The 25,979-nt window shown below is 37.8% G+C and overlaps 1 protein-coding gene and 1 pseudogene across 2 annotated transcripts in view; both read left to right on the forward strand.

Annotated features, from left to right (window-relative positions):
* C8H8orf34 (chromosome 8 C8orf34 homolog) overlaps positions 1-25,979 on the forward strand; it is a 477,522-nt gene that overhangs the window by 149,927 nt on the left and 301,616 nt on the right. The window lies entirely within an intron of this gene.
* On the forward strand, positions 11,519-12,724 carry LOC103886869 (annotated as a pseudogene).

A 25,979-nucleotide genomic window follows, 5' to 3' on the forward strand; every position in this document is an offset into this window, starting at 1 on the left:
AAGTCTTGACTGGGTTTTCACTGTGACTCATCACCTGAGGTCAAGTATAAAATGCTCTACTTGTGACGTCATGTAAATGCTCAAAAAGCTTCAGCTTTTGGAGCATTTCAGATTTTCAAATTAGGGATGCTCCACCTCTACAAAAAATAACATCATATAAATCCTGACATTTTAAAACAGTAAGCTACTATGTAATAATTGTATTATTTTTGCAAAAACCATAAAGCTATTATTCTACTCCAAATATAATATAACACCTTTTGAATTTTGTACCAGAAGAATGTATTTCTAACTCACTAAAAAATATAATTTATGAGTATTTTCTTAAATATCTATTTCCTTTAATAAACAAGCCATCATAATATTTTAGAATTAGTTTCATCATCATCTGTAGTGACTCCAGGCAGAACTCCATGTTGACCATACACAGTGGCAAGTATATAAGTGGTAGGCATGCCTTCCCAGCTTTGTTCTGCTTTTCTAGACCCCCTCTGTGTGCCTGTCATTGTCTCGCCCCAGCTGGTCTCCTTCTTATGCCATGAGTTTCCTTATAGTTTGCAGAAATGTAATAATTCCTCCTCTTGGTGTTATGATCTATGTTCATTTTAAGTACAAAGATATAACCATCACCATTTCTAGGTTCATTTGCTCCTTGTAATAAATTCTGCAAAACCTTGGCTGCCTGAGTCACAAATTAGCTTGTTTGGGGTTGTTACTGTGCTTGGCTCTTGTCCTTCTCTTTTTTTTTTCTGAGCTCTGACTTGCAGCGGCTTTGGTGTCCACACCTTTGTTGATGAGCTAAAGAATTTTAACTGTTCTTGGAACTAAAACAGATATAACCCTCACAGGATAAATTATGGATGCCCTGACACTCAGTTAAGTGTCAGCCTCAGGACATAGCCTTCTCCCTCACACCCTCTCTCTTCCTAGCACTAGCTCAGGGGAATATCCATTTAACTAAATTGTATGACACTGATGATTTTCATTTACTTACCTAATATTCCTATTTTTTGAAGACTTTGTGGAAACTGCTAAATTTTACTGCACATTTATTATTTTTAATTTTTATTGAGGAAGATGCCAAAAGTTTGTCATAAATAACTTTCCATTTAAAAAAAAAAAAACATTTCAGTGCAAAAAAAAAAAAATCGACCCCACTTTCACATCTGATTTTTGTAGAATGCCAGATAACAGAAAAGAGTCACAGGCTTCCAGAGGCATTGCGACCATTCTTTGCCTGTCTGGCAATCACCCTTGGAGGAGTGGGAGAGCCTGTCCCATAGCACCCTCTGGTGACCATGAAGCTCACAGTCCTGAATTTTCCTGAATAAGAAAATGAATCTCAGGGAGGCAGCCACTGAAAAACAGCCAATCGGAATGGTTTGCAGTTAGTATTCACCTGGTACATATGTCTTTAATGTAGTAGTAAATACAGCTTCTTCCTTTTACTCTTAACAATTTTGGGGATTCACTAAATATATGTTTTTCTTAACCTTTATAAAATATGGAATTTTTTAACCATCATTTTCTAATTCAGTTATAATTTCATTGAAATCATTTTTTCATGGCCTTTTACATTACTTTATGAACTCGGAGAAAGGTAATAAGAATCACTAATTCTATTTAAAATAAAGAAATAAAATGAAACAGAGGTTAACTTTTTTTTTTAAGTTTTTTTTTTTTTTTTTAAGTTGTGGGAACTCTTACCAATTCCTTAGTCATTAACCTTTTTCTTTCTCTTATATGACTACTGTATTGGCTTTCTGTTGCTGCTGTGACACCTTAAAACAACACAAATTTATTATCTTACAGCTCTGTAGTTTCAAAGTTGAACATGAGTTTCCCTGAGCTAAACAAAGTCAAGGTGCAATCAGGGCTGCTTTCTTTCCATTACAGGGGAAATCTGTTTCTTCATCTTTTCCAGCTTCTAGGGCTGCCTGTATTCCTCTAGTGTGTGGCCCCCTTGTTATGCCTTCAAAACCAGCAACATCTTTCTGTCTCTAACTTCAGCCAGGAACAACTCTCCCTATTTATGGAATCATGTTAGGTTGAGGCCACCTGGCTAATGCAGATAATCTCTCTATCTCAAGATCTTTAATCTTAATCATGCAAAGTCCCTTTGCATATTTATGCAAATGTAATTATGTAACTAATTACATATAGAAATGTAAATATTCATTCATTTGTAATGCAACATATTCACAGGTTTCGGGTATTAGGACATGAACATCTCTGGGAAGTCATCATTCTGCCCACACAGCCACTATCCAAGTTCAAATGGTAGTACCTTTTATATCTGTATGTGGTTCTTCAAGCTCCCATGATTCCAATTCATCCTTCAAAATGCCACATAGTAGACATGATTGGTACCTGCCCAGTTTCCCTCCACTAGGGCGGTGTGACCTATCCTTCAGTTGCTGAGTGTTGGGTGTTTATGCGCTTCTTTTCTTGTCTTCTCCTGGTTGCCTCATTCTTTTATAGGTTTCACTTGAGAGAACTCAAGAACTCACTTCTCAGCATCTCATTCTAGGGAAAACTACCTAAGACATGCCACAAGAAGATTCTTCCTAAAGCAAAATCTTGTTGAAATTTTTTTATTGACTCTCTGGTATCTACCAAATTAAACAAAAATTCCTTTTTTAGCCGTTTTTCTTTTATTTATTTTATTTTTAATGGAGACAGGATCTTGCTTTGTCACCCAGGCTGGTGTGCAGTGCTGTGATCATAGCTCACTACAATCTTGATCTCCTGGGCTCAAATGACCCTCCCACCTCAGCCTCTTGAGTAGCTGGGACTACGAACATGTGCCACCATGCACGGCTGATTTTTTAATTTTTTTAGAGAAAGGGTCTTCCTATGTTGCTCAGGCTAGTCTCGAACTCCTGGCCTTAAACAATCCTTTCTTCTCAGCCTCCCAAGGAGCAGGGATTTTGTGCGTGACCCACCATGCCAGACTCAAGTCCAAATTTCTAAGACTAGAATTAACAGTCTCCATGTCGTGGCTCTCATCTATCTCTTATGATTGATTTCCTTCTTTTTTCTATCCAAACTGTATTGTACTCAACAAGAAATAGGGTAAAGTAGCCAGCAGACAGTACTTCTAGGTCATACTTTCGTTTATTTTCACATTTTTGTTCATGTCATTCCCTTTTCTTTCTCTGACTGTGATCCCTCCTTCAAGTTCCAGCCTCCCTAGTCAGCCCTGCAGAAAGTGAGCTCACCTGCCAGGATCCTTTAGCAAGCACAGTGACTGCATCACAAATGACACAGTTTGTGTTCACTGCTTGAAGAAGTAGCCTAGTATTCTGAAAAAATCCACAGAAAGGCTGGATTGAATCTTGGCATCTGCCATTTACTAACTACATGGCCTTCAGGAAGTTACTTCCGGATGCTGAAATTTAGTTACCTTCTCTGTAAATTGCAGATGGTTTTAGTGACTATTAAAACTAGCATTAATTTATTATGGAAAGTAATTTAAACTAAAATATCCACAATATAAAATATTTCTGAGAAGTATATGGGAAAACATTTCAAAGGGAAGAGAACGGAGGATCACTATAACCTCCTGCTGAAAAAGATGCTGTATAATGTAGGCATTGATACCCTCAAAATATCATTACACTTCTATGCATCAAAGGACCCAACACTCACAAATTACACATCTGATAAGAAGTTAATATCCAGAATATATAAATAACTCCTATAACTCAACAACAAAAACTAATTACTCAATTAAAAAATGGGCAAAGGGTTTGAATAGACATTTCTCCAAAGATGATGTACAAGTGATCAACAGGCATCTGAAAAGATGCTCCATATCACTAATCACCAGAGGGGAAAAAAACGCGATGAGATACCCTCTGAGACCCATTAGGATGGCCACTATCAGAAAATAAACAACAAACAAAATGAAAAAATAGCAAGTGTTGGTGAGGATATGGAGAGAGTGGGACTGTGTGCACTGTTTGTGGGAATGTAAAATGGTGCAGCCATAACAGAAAATAGTATAGCAGTTCCTTAAAAAGTTAAAAATAAAAATGCCATCTGTTATGGTTTGAATGTTTGTATCTTTCCAAAATTCATATTGATATGTAATCCCCATTGCAAAAGTATTAAGAAGCAGGGTCTTTAGGAGGTGGTTAGGCCATGAGGGATCCACCCTCATAAATGAGATTAGTGCCCTTATGAAACGGCTTGAGGAAGCCTGTTTGGTTCTCCTGCTTCCTCTCCACCATGTGAGCATGCAGCAAGATGGCTCAACTCAGAGATACACGGCATGCTCTCACCTTCAGATTCAGACACTGAATCTGCTAGCACCTTGATCTGGACTTCCCAGTTTCCAAAATTGTAAAAAATAAATTTATGTTATTATACATTAACCTAGTTCAAGTTATTTTGTTACAGCAGCAGGAATGAACTAAGATACCATATTATGAAGCAATCCCACTTCTAAGTATATATCCAAAAGAATTAAAAGTAAGATCTATAGGAAATAATTGGACACCCATGTTCATAGCAGCATTATTCACAATGGCCAAGAGGTGAAAGCAACCAAGTGTTCACTGACAGATGAATGGATAAACAAAATGCAGTATATATATACAATGGAATAGTGTTCAGCCTTCAGAAAGAAGGAAATAGTGTCCCATGCTACAACATGGCTGAACCTCGAGGACCTTATGCTAATTGAAATAAGCCAGTCATAAAAAGACAAATTGGTGCCTGCCCAATTTCCCTCCACTAGGGCGGTGTGACCTATCCTTCAGCTGCTATGACTGTTGGGTGTTTATGTGCTTATTTCCTTGTCTTCTCCTGGTTCCCTCATTCTTTTATAGGTTTCACTTGAGAGAACTCCTCAATAAATCACTTTCTCAGCATCTCATTCTAGGGAAAACTACCTAAGACATGCCACAAGAAGATTCTTCCTAAAGCAAAATCTTGTTGAAATTTTTTTCTTGACTCTCTGGTATCTACCAGATGATCATCTGCATGATTCTACTTATATGAAGTATTTAGAGTAATCCAAATTACAGAAACAGTGTAACGGTGGTTGTCATGAGCTGAGGGGAGGGGGAAATGGGAAGTTATTATTTAAGGAGTGTAGAGTTTCATTTTGCAAGATGAAAGATGTCTGCCCAACATTGGTTTGCACAGAGATTGGCTGCACAACAACGTAAATAAACTTAACATAGTTGAACTATACACTAAAAATGGTTAAGATGGTGAATTTTATGTTATGATTTTTCCATAACTAAAAAATATAGTCTTTTAGGCTGGGCACAGTGGCTCACACCTGTAATCCCAGCACTTTGGGAGGCCAGGGAGGTGGATCGCTTGAGGTCAGGTGTTTGAGACCAGCTTGGCCAACATCGTGAAACCCTGTGTCTACTAAAAATACAAAAAATTTTCGGGCATGGTGGCAGGCATTTGTAATCCCAGCTAGGCAGGAGAACCCCTTGAACGTGGGAGGTGGAAGTTGCAGTTAGCGGAGATCACACCACTGCACTCCAGCCTGGGTGACAGAGTGAGACTCCATATCAAAAAATATATATATATATACACACACACATATATATATGTGTGTGTGTGTATATATATATGTGTGTGTATATATATGTGTGTGTGTATATATATTTGTGTGAGTCTATATATATGTGTGTGTGTATATATATTCTTTATAACATCAGTACATTCATAGGCACTCTTAGAATAATGTCTACTGACCTAAGCAGATGTCATAAAGCAAAAGTAAACTTTAGTTAGAACAATTCCACTGGAGGTCTCAATAGTGAAGTACAGGACAGTCCTCCCTGATGCTGATGTTCTGGCTTTAGACTGGGGTATATTTTAGAGTATTTAGTGCCATAGGCAGTCTGTATATCTTTTAGGCAACTCATCAGAAATACTGCTGTCTTTAGCTCTTATTACATGTTGAGTGGTAGTGAGTCTGTTTCTAGCCCTTGAAACTTTAAATAGACGTGTAACAATAATTATATTTATATATACACACACAATAATAACAATGTACTATTTAGTGCATACTAAATTCCAAACCTTGGGCTAAACATTTTATATAGATTATGCCATTTTATCTTAATAAACATAGTTAACATTTATTGAGAACTTACTATGCCAGATAGTGTTCTACATTATTTGCTTGCATTACCTCATTTGGTATTTACTAATATCTTGGGAAATAGGGACTATTATCCACATTTGATAGGTGGGGAAATTGGGACCCAGAGGTTAATAAACTTAGCAGAAGTCACATAAAAAGAAAATAGGAGTGGAGCACAAAGCACAGCCAATTAGCTCCAGAGTCCATGGCTCTTAACAATTATATCATATTTATGAGACAGGTGCTATTATCCACCATTTAATAGATGGAATAACAGAAGCACTTGGAATTTTATAAGCTCCTCTTTGTCATGTAGTAAGTGGAGGAGCTAGAACTGAAACCCAGACAGTTTAACAGTCCAGAGTCTACACTCTCAATCTCTGCAGTTGGTTATGTCATTACATTTCCTGTCTTTGTGCCTAGTGCAGGGTAATTATTCAATTAATAATTGCTATGTTTATTACTAGAAACTTTTTGTCCACAATGGGTACTATTGTATAGCCCACGCTAAGCTTTTGTTAAATAATTACTGGGTAAATAACTAGCCAGAAATTACTAAAAACTCGTTTATCTGTTTATGTTGTTCTGCCTTTTGTGGCCTTTTGCTGGTTTTCCTACCACAAGACATTTTCTTTGTTATTCTATTACCTTAAGAGCTCTATTTTTATTGTTTTCATTAAGTAGTTAAGAGAGTTAAGACAGAACAGTGTCTTAAAAAGAAGACAACTTTCTCTTAAGAAACAGACTTACGATAGTATAATATTCATGCTCACAAAAATTGCTTTACCATGAAATATAAATATATATGACACCATGTAATAGACTCAATAGGCAGTTCATGAAGACTGTAGTTATCAAGCATGTAGTGTGACAGCTAAGTGCTTTGAGGACACATTCTCACTTATACTCACAACAACCCCATGAGAAAGCTCTCATGATCTCCATTTTATACATAAGAAAATGGAAGCCCAGAGAGTTTGGTGAGTTGAGCAAATTTAAGAGAGACGTAATATAATGCACAATTCAAATTTGAGTATCAATTTACCTTCAAAACTTATTTACTTAATTGCTATGCAACCTTGCCTTTCTAAAAAGTTAAGAAGCTCAAGGAGGGCCTATTTTAAGTTGCTTCACACTGGCTCTATGTGTACCATTGACATCAGCCATAGACAGTGTGCCATGGGCTGTCAGGCTGCTTGACGCTTGCCTCACTAAGTACACCCATGGAAGGGGCAAAATCTTAACTCTTTCCAAGTAAGGATGTCTTTTCACCAGATAGCTTTGTTTTGCTATTTACTTTCTATTTCTGTTTATTTCTCCCCAGGCAGACAAATCTGAATTTTATTGCTTTTTTTGGTCAGTAATTGGAGAATGTTCTAGCAGAGCATACTGTAATTGCTGTGATCCTGTTGTCTTGTTTCTGTGTTCCAGAATCTCTTGCCTACTCACGTGTGACCTACATGTGCATTATATGATATTTTGGGCAGTAGGAAAATATCTGTAGAACTGCTTTATATCCTATGTCGGTCATATGTTTGATGTTTATCAGGTAAAAGTTCAAATACTAACAAAGATAGCCATGTAAACTTCGCTCAGAGTTCTCTCAGCATGGTTGTGGTCCATGTTTGTCTCTCAAAAATAAAACATGGAAAGTGACAACCCAAGAAAAATATTTGCAGTTTATATCACAGACAGAACTTAATAATTCTAATTGTAGGGAGCTTCTAAAAGCAGAGAATAAAAGATCTAAATTCCACTACAAATGAGCCATATAAGGAGATTGTTTGTAGAAAAAATCCTTCTTAACTATATAAAAAGATGCTCAACTTTGCTCAAAACAAGAGAAATGCAAATTATGCATTACTGCTTACCTGTCAGATTAACAAAAATCCCCATTTGTCAGATACTCTGTTGATGAGGCACTGGAAACAGACAATTTCACACATTGCTGGTGGGAATCCAAAATGCTGCAAACACTATGCAGGGAAATTTTACAATATCTAGTACATTATATGTGCAATTATTCTTTGATGAAATGATCCCATTTCTATGAATCTATTCTGAAGACACACTGGCAAAAATACAAAAAGACCTATATATGTGACTGTATCTTGTCATACTATTTTAATAACAAAAGAGTAGAACAAATGAAATGTCCATTAAAATAAAAATACTGGATAATTACAGTATATCCACACAAGAGAGGACTATACAGCTATACAAATGAAAGAATATCTCTATGTATTAAGGAATGACCCCTGGGATAATATATTGTTAAATGAATAAAGGAAGGGACAGAAATGTGTTTTTAGTATGCTACCATTCATCTAAGTAAGTGTAATGAAAATATAGATGCATATTTGATTCTATTTTTTGGGGAGTGGGGGCAGAAATGGAGTTTCACTCTTGTTGCCCAGGCTGGAGTGCAATGGTGCGATCTTGGATCACCGCAACTTCTACCTCCCGGGTTCAAGCGATTCTCCTGCCTCAGCCTCCCAAGTAGCTGGAATTACAGGCATGCACCACCAACCCCAGCTAATTTTGTATTTTTAGTAGAGATGGGGTTTCTCCATGTTGGTCAGGCTGGTCTCGACCTCCCAACCTCAGCTGATCCACTCAGCCTCCCAAAGTGCTGGGATTACAGGCATGAGCCACCACGCCTAGCCCACGTTTGCTTCTATGAAAACCCAAACAACAATAGCAAAACCTGCCCTACTGTAAAATACACACACCCACATGCATGTGCACACACATCAAATTGTTTTTAAAAGTTGCCTATGGCAGAAGAGATGGTATGGGGGTAGAAATAAAGAAAGGTAAAGAGAGGAAGATAGGGATAGAAGCTTGCCTCTTAGAATTTTGAATATTTGACTTTGGAACAATTTAAATATTCTATACAATTTAAAACAAAGTTAAATCTTAAAACAGTAATTTCTTATTATCCAAAACAAACTGAAACAAATGAGCACAACTGCATTTCAATTTTTTGCATAAACACGCTGAGATGAATTACTCTAAGCCATTATCAACAGTGATTTGATTGTCTCTAGAGGAAGGTACTCTAAGGACAGGCAGAACAGCACCACAGTCTGAAAGTGTTTTTAGTAATCGTGTTGTTAATCATAGTGCTGATATAATTATAATGAAACTGTTGTGTGTGCTTTGCATGATATACAGAAGAAGTACTTATGTTGGTATCTTTAAGAACTAGAATTTTTGGCATAGGGGAAAGGAAATATGTATATGTAAGGTCAATAAATTTAAGTAAAAATATTATAATCCTGATTTCAAATCAGAAATAACATGAAGAACTTAGTATTTTTTTCTTTTAAAAAATAAAATGCACATTCTAGTGGCAGTGAGCACAACTAGAGCCCAGATACTGTTTTCTAAATAGCATTTTCTTTTAAAAGGAACCAAGTCTCCTTGGAGAAATGGCTGAATTTGGGACTGTACTAAGAAAGTACAAGTTGAGTCTGGAATATCTTTTTTAACAAATAACTTCGGGGGGTACATGTGCAGGTTTGTTATATGAGTGTATTGTGTGACACTGAGGTTTGGGGTATGAAAGATCCCATCAACCAGGTAGTGAACGTAGTATCCAATGAGTAGTTTTTCAGCACTTGCCCCTCTTTTCCTCTCCCCACTCTAATAGTCCCCAGTGTCTATTGTTCCCATCTTTATGGCCATGTGTGCCTAATGCTTAGCTCCCACTTATAAGTGAGAACATGTGGTATTTGCTTATCTGTTCCTGCATTAATTGGCTTAGGATAATGGCCTCCAGCTGCATCCATGTTGTTGCAAAGGACAGGATTTTGTTCTTTTTTATGGCTGCGTAGTTGGAATATTTTTTAGTGCCAGAAAGCAAAGATATATTCAAATAATGATGGGACTTGTCAAAAGGATACAGGAACCAGATTATCAGGGCTTCTCCTGGCAAAATCTGGGAAAATTCAAGCATAAAAAAATAATGATGATAATGTGTTATAGCCCATTAAATAAAATAATAATCCATATGTCCATACTGATATATATACATCCATACATTAGGTGAAGGAGGATGCATAGTATACTACCAACGAGTAAATTTAGAAGGAATGATGGAATTAGAAAGCCACAAATTGGCAACTGTCATAGTAATTGATGTAGTCGGATGTCAGCAAAGGATGTTAAAATTTGTAGGTAAAATTTTGATGAATTCCAAGATATTCCCCAGAATATACTTATTAATTAACAAAAGGAGCCACTTTTCACTGGAGAAACCTGGATGGTATCACCTGAACCAGGTGATCAAGGTTAATACCTTCAGTGAGAGGAAAAACAACATCACGTGCCTTTTGATATGAAAAGAATGAAAAGAATACTGATATAGGATGTTTGTTTCATCCAAATCTCGTGTTGAAATGTAATTCCCAATGTTGGAGTTGGGGCCTGGTGGGAGGTGATTGGATTGGGGGCAGATCCCTCATGAATGGTTTAGCACCATCCCCTTGGTGATGTTAGTTCTTGTTCAGTTAGTACATGTGAGATCTGGTTGTTGAAAAGTGTGTGTGACCTCCCTCCTCACTTGCTCCGGCTCTGGCCATGTGAAATGGTGGCTCTGCATAGCCTAGAGCCATGACTCCTGAAGCCTTCACCAGAAGCAAACGCCAGCATCGTGGTTCCTGTGCAGCCTGCAGAACCATGAGTCAATTAAACCTCTTCTTAAAATAAATTACCTAGACTCAGGTATACCTTTATAGTAACAAAAATGGCCTAACATAAATATATCACTTCTGTGTTATTCTTTCCAAAGTGCATAACTTGAATATAATCATAAGCAAACACTGGAAAACACCAGTTGAGGGGCCTTCTAAAAAATAACTGGCCCATACTTTTCAAAAACATGAAGGTCATAAATCAAGGAAAGACTGAAAACTGTTTCAGGTTAAAAGAGATTTTTTTTTAAATGACAATTGAATGCCACGTGGGATCCAGGATATTCTTTTACCATGAACAACAGTATTTCAGATAATTGGGGATATTTAAACAAGGTTGGTGCATTGGTATTATATTATCATACTTTGACCATATAAGAAAATGTCCTATACTCTAAAGTGTTTAGGGACAAAGGAGCATCATATCTGCTACTTACTTTTCAGTGGTTCTGAGGAAATTTTATATGTAAAGAAGAGAACACTCACTCCCACACATCCACCCTCACACCCACCCCTCCTCAACACGCACACAGATGAGAGAGAAAAAAATGGTAAGGCAAAGTGTCAACAAAAATGGTAATGCAAAATACGACCCAACAATGTTGACATTATCACATTAACCATTAACATTCGGGCAAACCAGGGGAAGGGTATACAGAGTTTTTTTTTTTTTTGTTTTTTTTTTTTTGCAACTTTTCTCTAAGTCTGAATTATATAAAAAAAAATTTAAAATAGATATTTCTTGATCTGAACTGTCTGCAGAAGCCACTGCAGACAGGGAGGCAGAGGGAGAAGCTTGGGAAGAAGAGACATTTGCCATGGCTGAACACTTTAAAGAAATAATTAGATGTCCTGCCTGTCCAAATGGTCTTGAAGAACCTGTGCAACTGAAATGTGGGTACGCCTGCTGCCTCCAATGCATCAATTCACTGCAGAAGGAGCCCCACGGGGAAGGTTTACTGTGCCCCTTCTGCTCTGTGGTCTCTCAGAAGACTCACATCAAGCCCAAGTTCAAGCTGAGGGCGCTGGTTTCCACGATCAAGGAACTAGAGCTCAAGCTGAAATCAATTCTAAAAATGAACCCATGGTCATATCAAGTGGATATGACCTTGGATGTGGACACAGCCAACAAACTTCTCACCATTTCTGAAGACCAGAGGAGTGTCCATGTGGGAATTTCAGCCAGAATAGGAAGGAGCAAGCTGAAAGTTTCACCTCTGCACTGTGTGTCCTGGGTGCCCCTCCCTTCACTTCCAGCCACTATTACTGGGACGTCGAATCTGTGAATCGACAGGGGGACATTGTACTTTCTTCAGATCGAGGCTTCTGGACTGTAGGTTCCAGAAAATGAAAGGTCTTTGCTGCCAGCACCATGCCTTTGCCTATTCTCTAGGTGAGTCCCCAGTTACACAGAGGGGGAATTTTCCTGGATATAGGTATGAGGTGCATTTATTTTTATGCATTTATTTTATGAGGTGCATTATTTTTGTAATGTTAGTGATGGATGTCATATCTACACACTCAACATTTCTTTTAGCCACTGCGTCCATTTTTTGCTCATAAACGTGAAACTCAAGATGAAACTTTGCGAGTATCTGTCCTGTGATCAATCCAGACAATGCCAGTCCCCCAATTTATTCCGGGGAAAGTAAATAAACATTTGAACATAATCATCCATAGGAAGTTTCTGTATGCCCACAGCCAGAGCTAAGAATTTTCTGCTAGATACACATAGGTACAAAGGGATAGAAGGTAAAGATAAATTTTGTTGTCACGTCATAAGTAAATATTTTGAAATTTCAAAAAAGAAGATATTTCTTAGTTTATCCACCTATTACCAACCCAATAGAATTAGTACTCAGGTTTTTTTTTTTTTTTTTTGGACGGAGTCTCACTCTGTCCCCAGGCTACAGTGCAGTGGCATGATCTCAGCTCACTGCAACCTCCGCCTCCCAGGTTAAAGCGATTCTCCTGCCTCAGCCTCCTGAGTAGCTGGGATAACAGGTGTACGCCACCATGCCCGGCTAATTTTTTTATTTTTGGTAGAGATGGGGTTTCACCATTTCACATTTCCCTTAGAATAGTGGTTGATTCCAGGTCTGGAGCAAGGAATATACAAAAAGTGCCTGAAATAGCTATTTCAGAATAAATAGCTGAAATAGCTATATCAGAAGGCAAGAACACTACCAAAGATCACTAAGATTCTGTCAAAGGAGCTCACAGCTAGCATAAATAATCTTCCACTGGGAAAAGTCGAGAAGATTTAAAGATGAGTAAGGATAATAACCTCAATATAGTGAGTTATGGCAAATATTTTAAAATCCACATGTTCATCCAAAAAAAAGCCTTCATTAATCATTTTTGGGGGATGTTAGGGGACCAAAGTTCTTATTTTAAAAAATTAGTAAAAGTAGAGGGAAAAAATCAAACCTTTGATCTGCTTTTTCTATACAAATTACACTTAAAGGTAGCCAAATATTTGAGGACAGGAAATTTCTCTTTACAGAAGTATTCCAGTATATAAATGAATGCAGAATTATGAAATTAGACAATTACCATTTGGCAATGGTTAGTATATTAATGGATCTAAGCAATAATTATCAATGCTGCCAGCATCACTGGAGTGGGACATTATGTGCCTCCAGATGAAACGATAACCATTCTTTTTCAAGTAGTATTGGCAAAAACAAAAACAACAGAAAACTTTAATCCAGATCTAACTACCAGTTTATGGGAATTACAAAGAGCAGAGGAATGTTTCAAACCACATCACAAGAATGTGAAGGGAAGAATACAGACTGTGGAAAACTTACAAGATAACAAGCTCAAAAGGCCCAGTTTTCCTGAACAACAAAAAGCATAAGAGGAAAATGGAAGCAGAGGAACAGAAGCTATAGATTAAGAGAAATGTAATAATTAAGAGAAATGTATAAGAGTGTCCACCAGTTGCCATGTATGGAGTCTTGCTTAGCCTGACTTGTCCAAAGATAATTTTCGTAGATAAACAGGGATATTGGAAAACTAATTAGATATTTGTTTATATTAGAGTATTATTGTTATCTATGGTAATGCTATTACATTTGTTTACCAAAAAATGTACTTTTTAAATAAGTACATACCAGAATATTTACAAATGATATGATGAATGAGATTTGCTTTGACATAATCTGGGCAGGGAAGGGGGAACGTGGAAGGAATGTGCTGTGTGGGGTGGGGGTCACATATAAAAATTAAGTGAGTTTACCCTTGGGTTGACAATTGATGAAAATGTGTGTGGGTACAAAGGCATTCATTTATCTTTTCACTGTTGTATTAGTATGAACATTTTCATAATAAAGAGTAAAAAGTTTTAGATCATGGGTAGGATGCAGAAGATAGGAAAGAAGGGGAGAAAAGAGAATATTGGGCACCTGTTGGGAAGCATATGAGGTGCTTTTTTGATGTGCTATTGAATTCAGTTCTCAAAATGGTCCAGTGGAGTAGTTATGCTCTTTTTTTTTTTTTTTCCAAATAAGAAAACTGAGGCTAAAGTCACTCAGTGATTTGCTCAAGATCTCAAAACTAGTAGTTGATAGATGTGGAATAAATATTCACCTCCTGGGTTCTGATCCTTCATTTGTGTCACTCCAAATAGTGTTAGACCCAGTTAGATCTGCATTTAATTCATTACTCTACCATAAAAGGGAAAATGAACTTCAGTGTTAATTTAACGGCTTTATTGAAATATAATTCACGTATCATAAAATACATCCTTTTAAAGTAAATGATTTAGTAGTTTTTAGGATATTCACAGAGTTGTGCAATCATCACCACAACCTAAATTTAGAACAATTTCATCATCCCCAAAAGAAACTTTATATCCATTGCAGTTACTCTCCCTCTCCAGTCCCTCCAACTCCTCAGCCCTAGACAACCGCTAATCTATTTTCTGTTTCTATAAATTTTTCTATTCTGGAAATTCCACATCAATGCAATGATATAGTATGTGATTTTTTGTGACTGTTTTCTTTTACTTAGCATAATGTTTTCAAGGTTCATCTATGTTGTAGTGTGTATCAGTACTTCATTTCTTTTTATTGATGAATAATATTCCATTGTATGGGTATGCCACATTTTCTTATTCATCAGTTGATGGATCTTTGAGTTGTTTCTACTTTTCAGCCATTATAAGTAATGTTTCTATGAATATCTGGGTACAGGTTTTTGTATGGACATGTCGTTTCATTTCTTTGAGGTATATACAGAGGATAGGAATATAGTATAGGAATACTAGGTCATATAGTAACTCTGTATTTAAAATTTTGAGGAACTGCCAAATTGATTTTCTTTTTTTTTTCTTTTGAGACAGACTCTCGCTCTGTCACCCAGGCTGGAGTGCAATGGCATGATCTTGGCTCACTGTAACCTCCACCTCCTGGGTTCAAGCGATTCTTCTGCCTCAGCCTCCCGAGTAGCTGGCATTACAGACATGTGCCACCATGCCTGGCTAATTTTGTGTTTTTGAGACAGAGTCTAGCTCTGTCACCGAGGCTGGAGTGGAGTGGTGTGATCTCGGCTCACTACAACCTCCGCCTTCTGCATTCAAGCGATTCTCATGTCTCAGCCTCCAAAGTAGTTGGGATTACAGGTGCCCGCCACCATGCCCAGCTAATTTTTGTGTTTTAGTAGAGATGGTGTTTCACCATGTTGGCCAGGCTGGTCTCAAACTCCTGACCTCAGGTGATCCACCCGCCTCAGCCTCCCAAAGTGCTGGGATTACAAGCATAAGCCACCATGCCCGGCCTAATTTTTGTATTTTTAGTAGAGAGGGGGTTTCACCATATTGGTTAGGCTAGTCTCGAACTCTTGACCTTAGGTAATCTGTCTGCCTTGGCCTCCCAAAGTGCACGATGAGCCACCATGCCTAGCTCCAAATCGATTTTCACAGGGGCTGTGCCACTTTACATTCCCAGCAGCAAGTATTGAGGGTTCCAATTTCTTCACATCTTGGCCATCACTTGTTATGGTTTGTCTTTGAAATTATAGCCATCTTCATGAGAGTGAGGTGGTATTTCATTGTAGTTTTTATTTTCATTTTTAAATGACTAATTATGTTGATAATGTATTATTGAATATAAGATTGTTATTACTTGAATTTTGTATCATTCTTTCATTCACTCAAGGAATGCCAGTAACTGGTGGGTTTGGGGGTGAGAAGTTGAACAAATTCTCTTCTGATTGCTTTCATTTTCTCACTGAAATAATGAGCAACATGACTAGCTGAGAATCATGCAAGGGAGAGGTATTGAAGTTAACTGAGGAATAAAAATATATCTGAACCAAAACTGAAAAACTGAACTAGTTGGAATTAAATTAATCTACTGAATTTTTTTTTACTTTCAAAAGTTGTTATGACTATATCATGCATCAAAATATATAAAGAATAACAATGAACACCTAGGTAACTACTATGTGGCTAAAAAAACTCATCAGTGAAACCAACATTTATTGGATGGTAGCCAACTCCATCTCTATTCTGAATTTTAACTGTATCCCCTTGGAGTTTTTTCTTTCTTTCTTTTTTTTTTTTTTTTTTGATTTTGTTATGTTGCTACACATACACTCACACACACGTGCATGCACACACACACTCAGGTACAAAATTAGAAGATGACTTTCTCAGCAATATGGCATTTACATTATGTACATTTTATTATTAGATAATGCAAAATTTCTCTCTAAAGAGATTGTATAAATGTATACTCCCACCAACAGTTCATAATTTTTTTAACTCCTGGTCCTAGCCAAGAGTGTCTGTTATCCAACATTTTAATGAAAATTGCTTCTCATAGATTTAACTAGTAATTTTATTTATTTACTTATTTATTTACTTATTTATTTATTTATTTATTTTTGAGATGGAGTCTCACTCTGTCGCCCAGGCTGCAGTGCAGTGGCGCGATCTCGGCTCACTGCAAGCTCCGCCTCCCGGGTTCGCGCCATTTTCCTGCCTCAGCCTCCGGAGTAGCTGGGACTACAGGCACCCGCCACTACGCCCGGGAAATTGTTTCTATGTTTTAGTAGAGACGGGGTTTCACGGTGTTAGCTAGGAGTAATTTTATAATTTTTTTCTGAGATGGGTCCGCACTATATTACCCAGGTTGGACTTGAACTCCTGAGTTTAAGCAATCATTCTGCCTCAGTCTCCTGAGTAGCTGGGACTACAGTCACGTGCCACTGCATCTGGCTATGCAGTTTTGTAATTTTTAACAACAAAGGTAAATGCCTGATTATTTATTTGCCCATTTTTATTGCTCATTTTTTTTCTTTGGGTTTGTGTGAGTTTGTTACATATCCTGGATGCCAGCCTTTGTTAGTATACATGTCTCAATTATTTCCTAATTTGGAGGATTGTCGTCACTTTCTAAATAGTGCCTTCTATGAATATAAATGTTTAACATTAACTTGTGGTATTGATGCTTTGTTTTAAAAATCCTTTCCTACTTGGAGTCATAAAAATACTCTTTTTTCTTTTCTTCTAGAAGTTTTGTTTTTCACATTTTGGTCTTTAATCTACCACATCTCTTTTTTAATACGGTGAGAAGTTGGAATATATTTTGCCTCACATGGATAAATTTTCTAGAGCCATTTTTGAAGTTTGTCATTTGTCCATTGATATGCATGCTTTTGCTGCCACTTACATTGTTTCTGAGGCCTCTGTGTTCTTCCATTGACCTATTTGCTTATTTCTGTTATTGTACTGAGTTTAGAGTTACATTGTGTTTTAGATTGTTATGGGAGGATTGACATCTTCACCTTTCTGAGTCATCCTATCTATGAATGTAGCATAATTCCATTTAATTAAATTTTACAAGATTTTACAATAAAGTCCTGCAAATTTTTATTGAATTGATTCCTTGGCATCTTGTATTTCTGGCTATTATTATAAATTCGCTATCTGTTTTATAAGTTACATTTTTTGGCAAATAGGAATAAAAATGATTTTTGTAATTTTATTTTAAATCCAGTAAATTTGCTGAACGCTTTGATTTATTACTTGTCTCTGAATTCTCTTAATTTTTCTATATTAAAAAAGACAAGGTTTTTTAAAAATTTATTTCCATTAGATGATGAGACTGACATGAGATAATCAGATTAAACACTACCAATTAGAAAATGGGAGGTTCATACAAACCACTGGCTCATAGAAATTCTGAAATCTTGCTGGGCAAATGTCATCAGATCTTTTTACCCAGGAGTGTGGGGGTATTTCTTAATTGCACCCAGAGAGTGGGAACTGGATTCCCTGAGTCTCCATTTATTGTTCTCCACAGCTCTTGGCTTTACCCTCTGGAAGTTTATTTCCTTTTTGTTAACCTCTTTGGCCACTTCTAAGAGGGCATTGGAAAAGATGCCTTTGAGCAACTTCCTCAGCTTACTTCCTTACTGTAGGAAACTGGGGGCCCAGAGGGCTTTTTATATCTGAAATCGTTTCAGCCCCTTTAACTTCAGCCTGATGCTTTTGTCAATCAAGTTGTCCCAGATAATTTATGGATTTCCTTTATATAGTTTGATTCATCTCCTCTTCTTATGTGAAAAACTATATCCACAATTATTTTTAAGACAAGCCTGTTTTTCTAGATTTAATTACTGGTAATTTAGGTGTTGTGAAACACCTTGAATAGTCACCATTTCAGTATTTTTCAGAGGTCTTAATAAAGGGTCTTATAGTTACATCCTTGATTTCTTCTTTACCCTAAGGCCTTATCTTTCTGGCAAGGCCGTGAATTTAATATTTTCACAAAGATATATATTAATTTTAAAGTATTTGTCTAGAAAGACCAAAGATAAGAAACTCAGCCAGACTTAATGTTTTTTTCTGAGTTTTGCTTGCAAATTGGCCAGTTATTTTCTAAGTTCTTCTATTTCTTGAAGAAACTTATCATACGTACCTAAAATCAAGTGGATAATATTTGCAGTACTTTTCCTTCTTCCCCAATTTTGAACATTTATTAGGTTCACTTTCTATCTTCCAAGTTATCATAGATGATAGTTTTACCAAACACTTTAACGGCACATAACACTGGTCTCCGTTTTTCCAAACTTTCATAATAGTTTTCTTACATTTTTATAGCCTCCACCTACAACTATATCCCAAAATCAATGGCATATATTTTGGGCTTTTATTAGTCAACACTCTACTTCTAGGATGAATTTCTACCTCAGTAAGCCATAGCTACATATGAATTTACTCCAAAACTCAGTGGCTGAATACAATAAATATGTCTCCTACTTTTCTGGGGTTTGGCTGATTTAGGCTGGTTCTTGGCTTGATGGGCTCAACAGGTCTCAGTTGGGCTCTCTCATGTGTCTAGAGGTTGGCTGGCTCTCGGCTGATATAATCTGGGCTTGTCCAGAGTGACTTCAGTCTGTTCCAAATGTTTTGCATCTGCCTTTTGAGACTGGCGGATAAGCATAGGTGTGTCTTTCTCAAGGGGATGACAGAAATGCAAGAGAGCAAATCGAAAAATGCAAGGCATCTGGAAGCCATGGAGACAAAAATTCAGACTTGCAGACAATTTGAATGGTGAATAAGACAGGGTTTTATTGGGTGAAAAGGGAAGAAAGGGGGGAAACAGGGACTCTCGCTAGGCCAAAGTCCCTGCTAGAGTGCTTCCTGCCTCTCAGTTCGAATTGCAGTTTCCACACAGGAAGAGCAGGGGCCAGGCTCCTCCCTGCTGCACATGTTGTGGACTTCTGTGTCTCCACCCTAGTGCTCAGGCCAGTTGCAGTTTTTCTGGGGACGCCCCCTCCCACCTAGCTGTCTCATTCCCCACCTAAATAAATACATCTAACTACTGTTAAAATAAGGATAAGGACAAAGACCAATCTTAACTGCTTCCTGCTGACAGGGGGCGCTGTTTTGGGGGAAATGGCAGTCAGAGCTCCCTCAGAGGCCTATCTAAGGGTTCCAGCAGAAAGGCTCTGGTTACATGACTGCTTGGAGTTTGATGGCCTGAAGGCAAGAACAGACAAACTGGGTTATTAGAAAGCAGTATCAAAGCAAAACAAGGGGAGCTAAGGACAGCTCAAAAATCCCAAGGCCTTTTAACAGTGTGCACAGGGAGAGGGAGGCCAAAAGTCCTACTGACAAAAAAAACTTTACCCTTTTGCTGGCATGTTGGGCTTCTGGGTTCCCTTCCCCTGAGCTCAATCCTAAGCCAACCAATTTAAGACTTGGGAAATTAAGTTTTCCCAGTTTGGAGGATACACTGAGGTGAGTGTCTCATAGTACAGAGACACAATTACCTGTTTGTGAAGAGAGAACCAAGGAGGAGAAAGAATAAAGAAGGCATTTTTTTAGAGGAGTCCCAGGGATTTGGGATGCATTTGAAAGGGGGTACAGACTGAAGACGAATGGCTAACCCATCCAGTAAGAGGGGAGCAGGCATCCCTGGTTGCGTTCTCTTCCTAGCAGATACCTGGGGTATAAGTGAGGGAGAAAAGGAAGAGCATTCTCTTTCCCTCTTTTGTCCTTGTACCCACATACATCCTATCTCCCCTGCTGTCGGTAGCCTTGAATTTCCTAGGACTCATTTATGCCATGGATACTAATGTGGCCTTTATCCATGGAACAGGAAGCTTGGGCTTGGCTTACTTGGCAGGAATTAGCCATGATCACTTGTGCTGTGCCTTTTAACATCTGTCGTTGTCTGCCTTTGGATCCCTTAAATCCAGTTTTTTTCCTTAGGGCTTTGACCCAAAGCTTGGCATTGAGTATGGGACAAAATGTGCCTTGGGGGGTTGCATGCACTCCCTATCATAAGTCAAATACTAAGGTGAAACTGCAGAACTGAGTCCTCCTCCCGCCAGGGAGAGGAAAGGATGTCTTATGATAGACCCAGAAAACTGGTGGCTATAGTTATGCTTGCAGGATTTGGGTGCATGGTGCTTGGCTTTGGTTAGCTCCCTTGGTCTTACTTTCCCAAAAGGAAACCTCTGCATGATGGGCATCCTATTTATTCCCATCACCTGGCAGGATTTGCAGGATAATTACTCAGAACTAGAATATTAACCCAGGTTTTTACATTAGCTATCCCTCTTGTTCTTTCGCAGCTGCCACCAGAGATTGCTGGTTGGTTCACAGGGACAAGCAGGGTTAGTCTAAGATGTAGGCAAAAACTGAAAAACAACTAGTGAGTTTAGAATTTAATGACAAATGTATGATAAGTTTTGAAACATGATTTCTGTCTCTCCTGTCCTCATTTATGTTGAGAAAAAAATCATAATAGGACTGAGTTGTTTGCAAAATAGACTTTAATCTTATACTTAGCCTGATTATTTGCATAAAGTGCATCAAGAATAATTATTTCTACACAGGCTGTTTGGATTGGCTTTGAGGGAACTGTGTTCCCCCAAAGAATCTCAGATAAGGCCTTTAAAGCCCATCCAAGCCATGGGTTGAGTATTCTCCAATACGTGTAAGTTGTGTAATCCTCGTCTCTTAAGGTCTGAAGATAAACTTCAGGATCTCCTGGGCCTATTAGAAAGTGACATTCTTTACTGACCTCATGTCAGGAACCCTGTACAGGGACTGCATAGATGAGGGTGTGAGGCCAGTCTCCCCACTGGGCTTATACTGGGTCTGCAAGTTTAGATTGACTCTTTAAAGGGAAGCATACTCTTCCAGTCAAAGCCTTGGTAAAATAACCACTTTCTCCAATTGTGTCCTGTTGCAAAAGAAAAATGGGTTCTTATGGCACTGATGCAAACAACTATATTGCTGTTATAAATAAATTTTTGGGTGTTACCGAAGAAATAGCACTTGAACATAAATTTAATTTTCTCAGCAAGGCAATTTTTACTTCTATGGAATGGTGCACCTCATGGATGGAGCAATGGCGAGAGCACACCCGAACAAGGGAGGAGAAGGGGTTCTTATTCCTCATGCAAGTAGTCCCTACTGCTGTGTCATTCCCTGTTGACTAGGGTTGGACCGCACAGTCTAAGGTAATTTCTATTGGCTATTTTAAACAGAGCAGGGGTACTAGTTGGAGTGGGGGCAGTGAGCAGTTTGGCAGGAACGATGGTTACAGAATAGGTGACTCAGGATGAGTCAGGATGGAGCAGGTGACCAGCGGTGACTCAGGTCAAAGCAGATGACCAGGGAAACAGATGTGAACTACTGATTACAACTGGCAGGAAAGTTGTTTACTGAAACTAGAGGCAAGGGGCGAAGAGAACCGGGAAGTTAAACTTTAAAATTGAGAACAGAAAATAAGAGGGCTGAACATACTGACATGCTCTGAAGAGTAACTTGGGGTTCACTACATTTAACAATGCCATAAGTTAAGAATACTCATGGATAGTTTCCAAATTCTAGAGGAACCAGGCAGAGAGAAACAAACATGCTCCAAATTTTGTTCATAAGAGTATAACTTACTCAATTATTAAAGGCTTTAAATAGTTCAAAATAAGTTTCCTTGACTCTGAAAGACAAAATAAGGATCAGCAACATTCCAAGCAAAAGTCAAAAAGGTTGCTTCAGCTATCTGATTTCAGTCCATTTAATTAACTCTGGTTTTTCTTGATATTTGTGAACACTTGAGCTCTTTATAAAGTGTTTTCTTCTTTATTCAAATGTCACATTCTTCAAAGTTATCAGAAGCCTGTATTTGGGAGCACCTGTTAAATTTCTATAGCTTATTACCAACCATCTTTTGAAAAGGATTAAAACAAGACAGTGATTGTGAATAGCAAAATGTCCAGGGTAGTAACAGTTGGAAACACAATTGACAAAGAAGTTTGGTTATCTTTGTGGTTTGCCATAACTTAACTTAACAACCTTAGTTATGATTTATTGCATATATTTAAACATTAGAATTTTAGAAATCCCATACAATTTTGGAACGTACATTAGCATTATTCACAAAAATACAACCTAAAGAAGACTGAACATCATTTTGGCAATCCTGTGTACCTAAACATATTAAATAATCCTGTTTACTTTTCTTTCTGGATGATTCAGGGGCCCTTTGAACCATTCAAAAAGCCAGGTGTCAGGGAAAACAATTTTGAAAATGAAGTTTGATTTGGGGAAGGCTGTCAAATATGTTTGAGATTTAAAACACCTGATATTATGAAATAGAATTCCACGTTATCATAAATTATTTATTTTGCCAAAATGATGAATCAGAAATTTTAAATAAGTAAAAACCTTTTTAACCTTCTATAACTAAATATGACATATTTAGTCAATATGTTCACACAGAGAACCTCTTCTGCAAGATTAATTTTCAGAATTCTTCCACCACTTGTTTGAACTTTTAGCTTTTCCTATCTAATTTAAAGCAGTCCTTTAACCCTAGGCAAAAATTTACATTTCCATGCCTTCTTATAACCTTTTACTAAAAAAGTCCACCAACAACAAATTTGACTGTTCTTACACACCTTGTATGTAAATATATTTCCAGTAGTCTCAATTACATGTTATAATTGTAACTCCTAGCAATTTTTAGCTTTAAGGTAAAATTTGGTAAGTTGCTTTAATTGTGTGCCAAGTGCAGCCAAGGTTTGACTCCAGTGTAATTAAGGGTGTGATTAGTTCCATTTGTCCCCAGGCCTTACCAATTGTGAAGCCAGCACATCAAATTGTTTCAAAACCAAAAAAGCAGTTTGTAACCTCAAAACATTTAGCAAACTTTGCATCTGACCTGCATATTTTAGTTCACCTACATTACATTTTAATGATCCCTGCATTTTACCAATAATCTTTAAGGCTGTTTTTATTTCTGAAAGATTAAAGTCACATGAACTGAAAGGTACTGCAGCTTTTAGCTTCCCTTGAAAAACTACTTGATCCAAGCGCTTGTCTTTCTTTAGGCCAAATTAATTAGGAGCTCTTATTATAGACATCATACACAGTACAGACACAGACAGGAGGAAGAAAACCTAGTTACTGGGTGGCATCCTTGAAGAGACAGGGCTAGGAGTACATGCAGATGTCAAACCAGAAAGGAACTTATTCTCTAAGGTAGGATTGCTAAACAAAGCCTTGCCACTGGAGTTACAAGCCATGCCCTCAGGATGTAAAACAAGACAGAGGCTTGATTTCAAATCAAAACTTTGCAGAGAATATAAACAGTGATATTTCTGAGGTCTGGCCTAGTAAAAATATCTTCTAAAAGGAATAAAAAATAAAAGTTAACTGCTGATGATGTAGAGAAGGAGAAGAAAAACAAACAAACAGCAAAAACAGCTTAAATATGCCTGGGAACCTCTTATTCTTATGCAAGTGGTTCCTCCGCCAGGAGAAATGCTTAATTACTGTCCAATAAAGCTGAACCCCTTGGCCTGGGAAGGGGAACACTGTTGCATCACATGGCTGGGAACCAGTGAGTTGACTGTATGGGACCTTTGGGTCATGTGATCCGAGCCCCAGCAGGGAGCAGGGAGTGACAGGGGGCTGCTGCTTGCTGGTCTGTCCCAAAAAAGGAAGGAAAAGGCCATGAAAAGGCCTGGGAGTGATGGGGGTTGGGGATATGGTTTCCACTACCCTCAGAAGTCTGAGGATGAATAGGCTTAGAAGCAACAGGAAGAGATTTTGAGTACCCATTTTATTCACCATTTCTCAAGCCCCATGTTGGGCATCAAAAATGTTGCAGGACTTTTCCGTAGTTCAGGTAAAGATGGGGTTCTTTGTCCCACAGCCATGAAAATTCAGGCTTCCAGACAATTTGATTGGTGAGTAAGACAGGGTTTTATTGGGTGAAAAAGGAATAAAAGGTGGAAACAGGGACTCTTGCTAGGCCAGAGTCCCTGCTAGAGTGCTTCCCACCTCACAGTTCAGATCCCAGGTTCCACACAGGATGAGGAGTGGCTGGGCTCCTCCCTGCTGCAAATGTTGTGAACCTCTGTGTCTCCACCGCAGTGCTCAGGCTGGTTGGGGTTTTTCTGAGGACCTCCTCCCACCTGACTGTCTCAGATGCAGGAAGGTGAAGAATCAGGATCATTAAGTCTATCATTCTACCACCCACTAATGGCATTATCATGCAAGGCAAAGGCTCCAGGCAACCAGGGATCTGTCAATGTGCACAGGACAGCTGCTTGCATCAGCTCCCTCTCATTTTCAGTCTGGACTCAGATTTCCCTTCTGATGATTTCTCCTCTTTTCCCACAAGTCCTTTTCTCCTAAGCTTTGCATTCAAATGATGTCTTGTTCCATTTCAGCTAGAAGTATTAAATATTTTGAAGATTGAGTGTTTTCAGAATATCTAGCCCATAATATGAGGAGAAATATCAGTGCAAAAATTATTAAAATTATTTATTAAGATAGCATATAATTTGCTTTTCTAGCCTATAGGATGTGGCTATCTGGCTTTTGTAACTGGGCTTTTGTAGTCTGTAAAATTTTTTCAATAATGGGTCTTATTTTCATTCAACAGTGTAACAGTTATCCAAATAGTTGGAGTTGGGGTATTTGTGGACCAGGCAGAAACACAATAAGAGAAATAAAAGAAAATAGAAGTTCATTGAGGAGGGGAGTGTAATTTTATAGTAGGAGATAATTTTAAGGAAGAGATTATGGGAATCAGCAAACAAAATGAACAAAGGGGAATGGAACAGATATGAGTTAGAATGAGAAAGTTGGCATTGAAACAATTGAATAGTGTATACGTGTTCAATATACTAAGTGCCCATGATAAAAAGTAGTTTAATTATTTTAATTAGCTAGATTATTATAATCATTTCATGCTATATATGTACATTAAAAAATCACATTGTACACCTTAAATATATACAGTTTTTGTCAGTGATATGATTTTCAAAAAGTAGTTTAATTATTTGGGAAGCCTTTCTAAACAATGTAGGAATAGGACCTGAGTTCTGAGATTTGACCTCACTTATTTGGGTTTTTTTTTTGTCTTTTTCCTGTAATGCCTACAGCCCTCCCTTTTTTCCTTCTTTCTCCAGCTGCTCTATGTAAATTACATGCTATGAGATATAGAAGATAGTTTCTCATCTTCACCACTTAAGTGTGGGTAGATACAAATCAGTAAGATTGGCCTGTGTTTCATAAACTTTCCAACGTTAACCATCTTAAAGCAGTGTAAACCCAAATGATCTTATGTCCTTGTACTCCATTCATAATTGATATTGTGAAAAGTATATGCAAACAAAGTTGA

The sequence above is a fragment of the Papio anubis genome, chromosome 8, assembly GCF_008728515.1.
Source record: "Papio anubis isolate 15944 chromosome 8, Panubis1.0, whole genome shotgun sequence".
Taxonomy (NCBI): domain Eukaryota; kingdom Metazoa; phylum Chordata; class Mammalia; order Primates; family Cercopithecidae; genus Papio; species Papio anubis.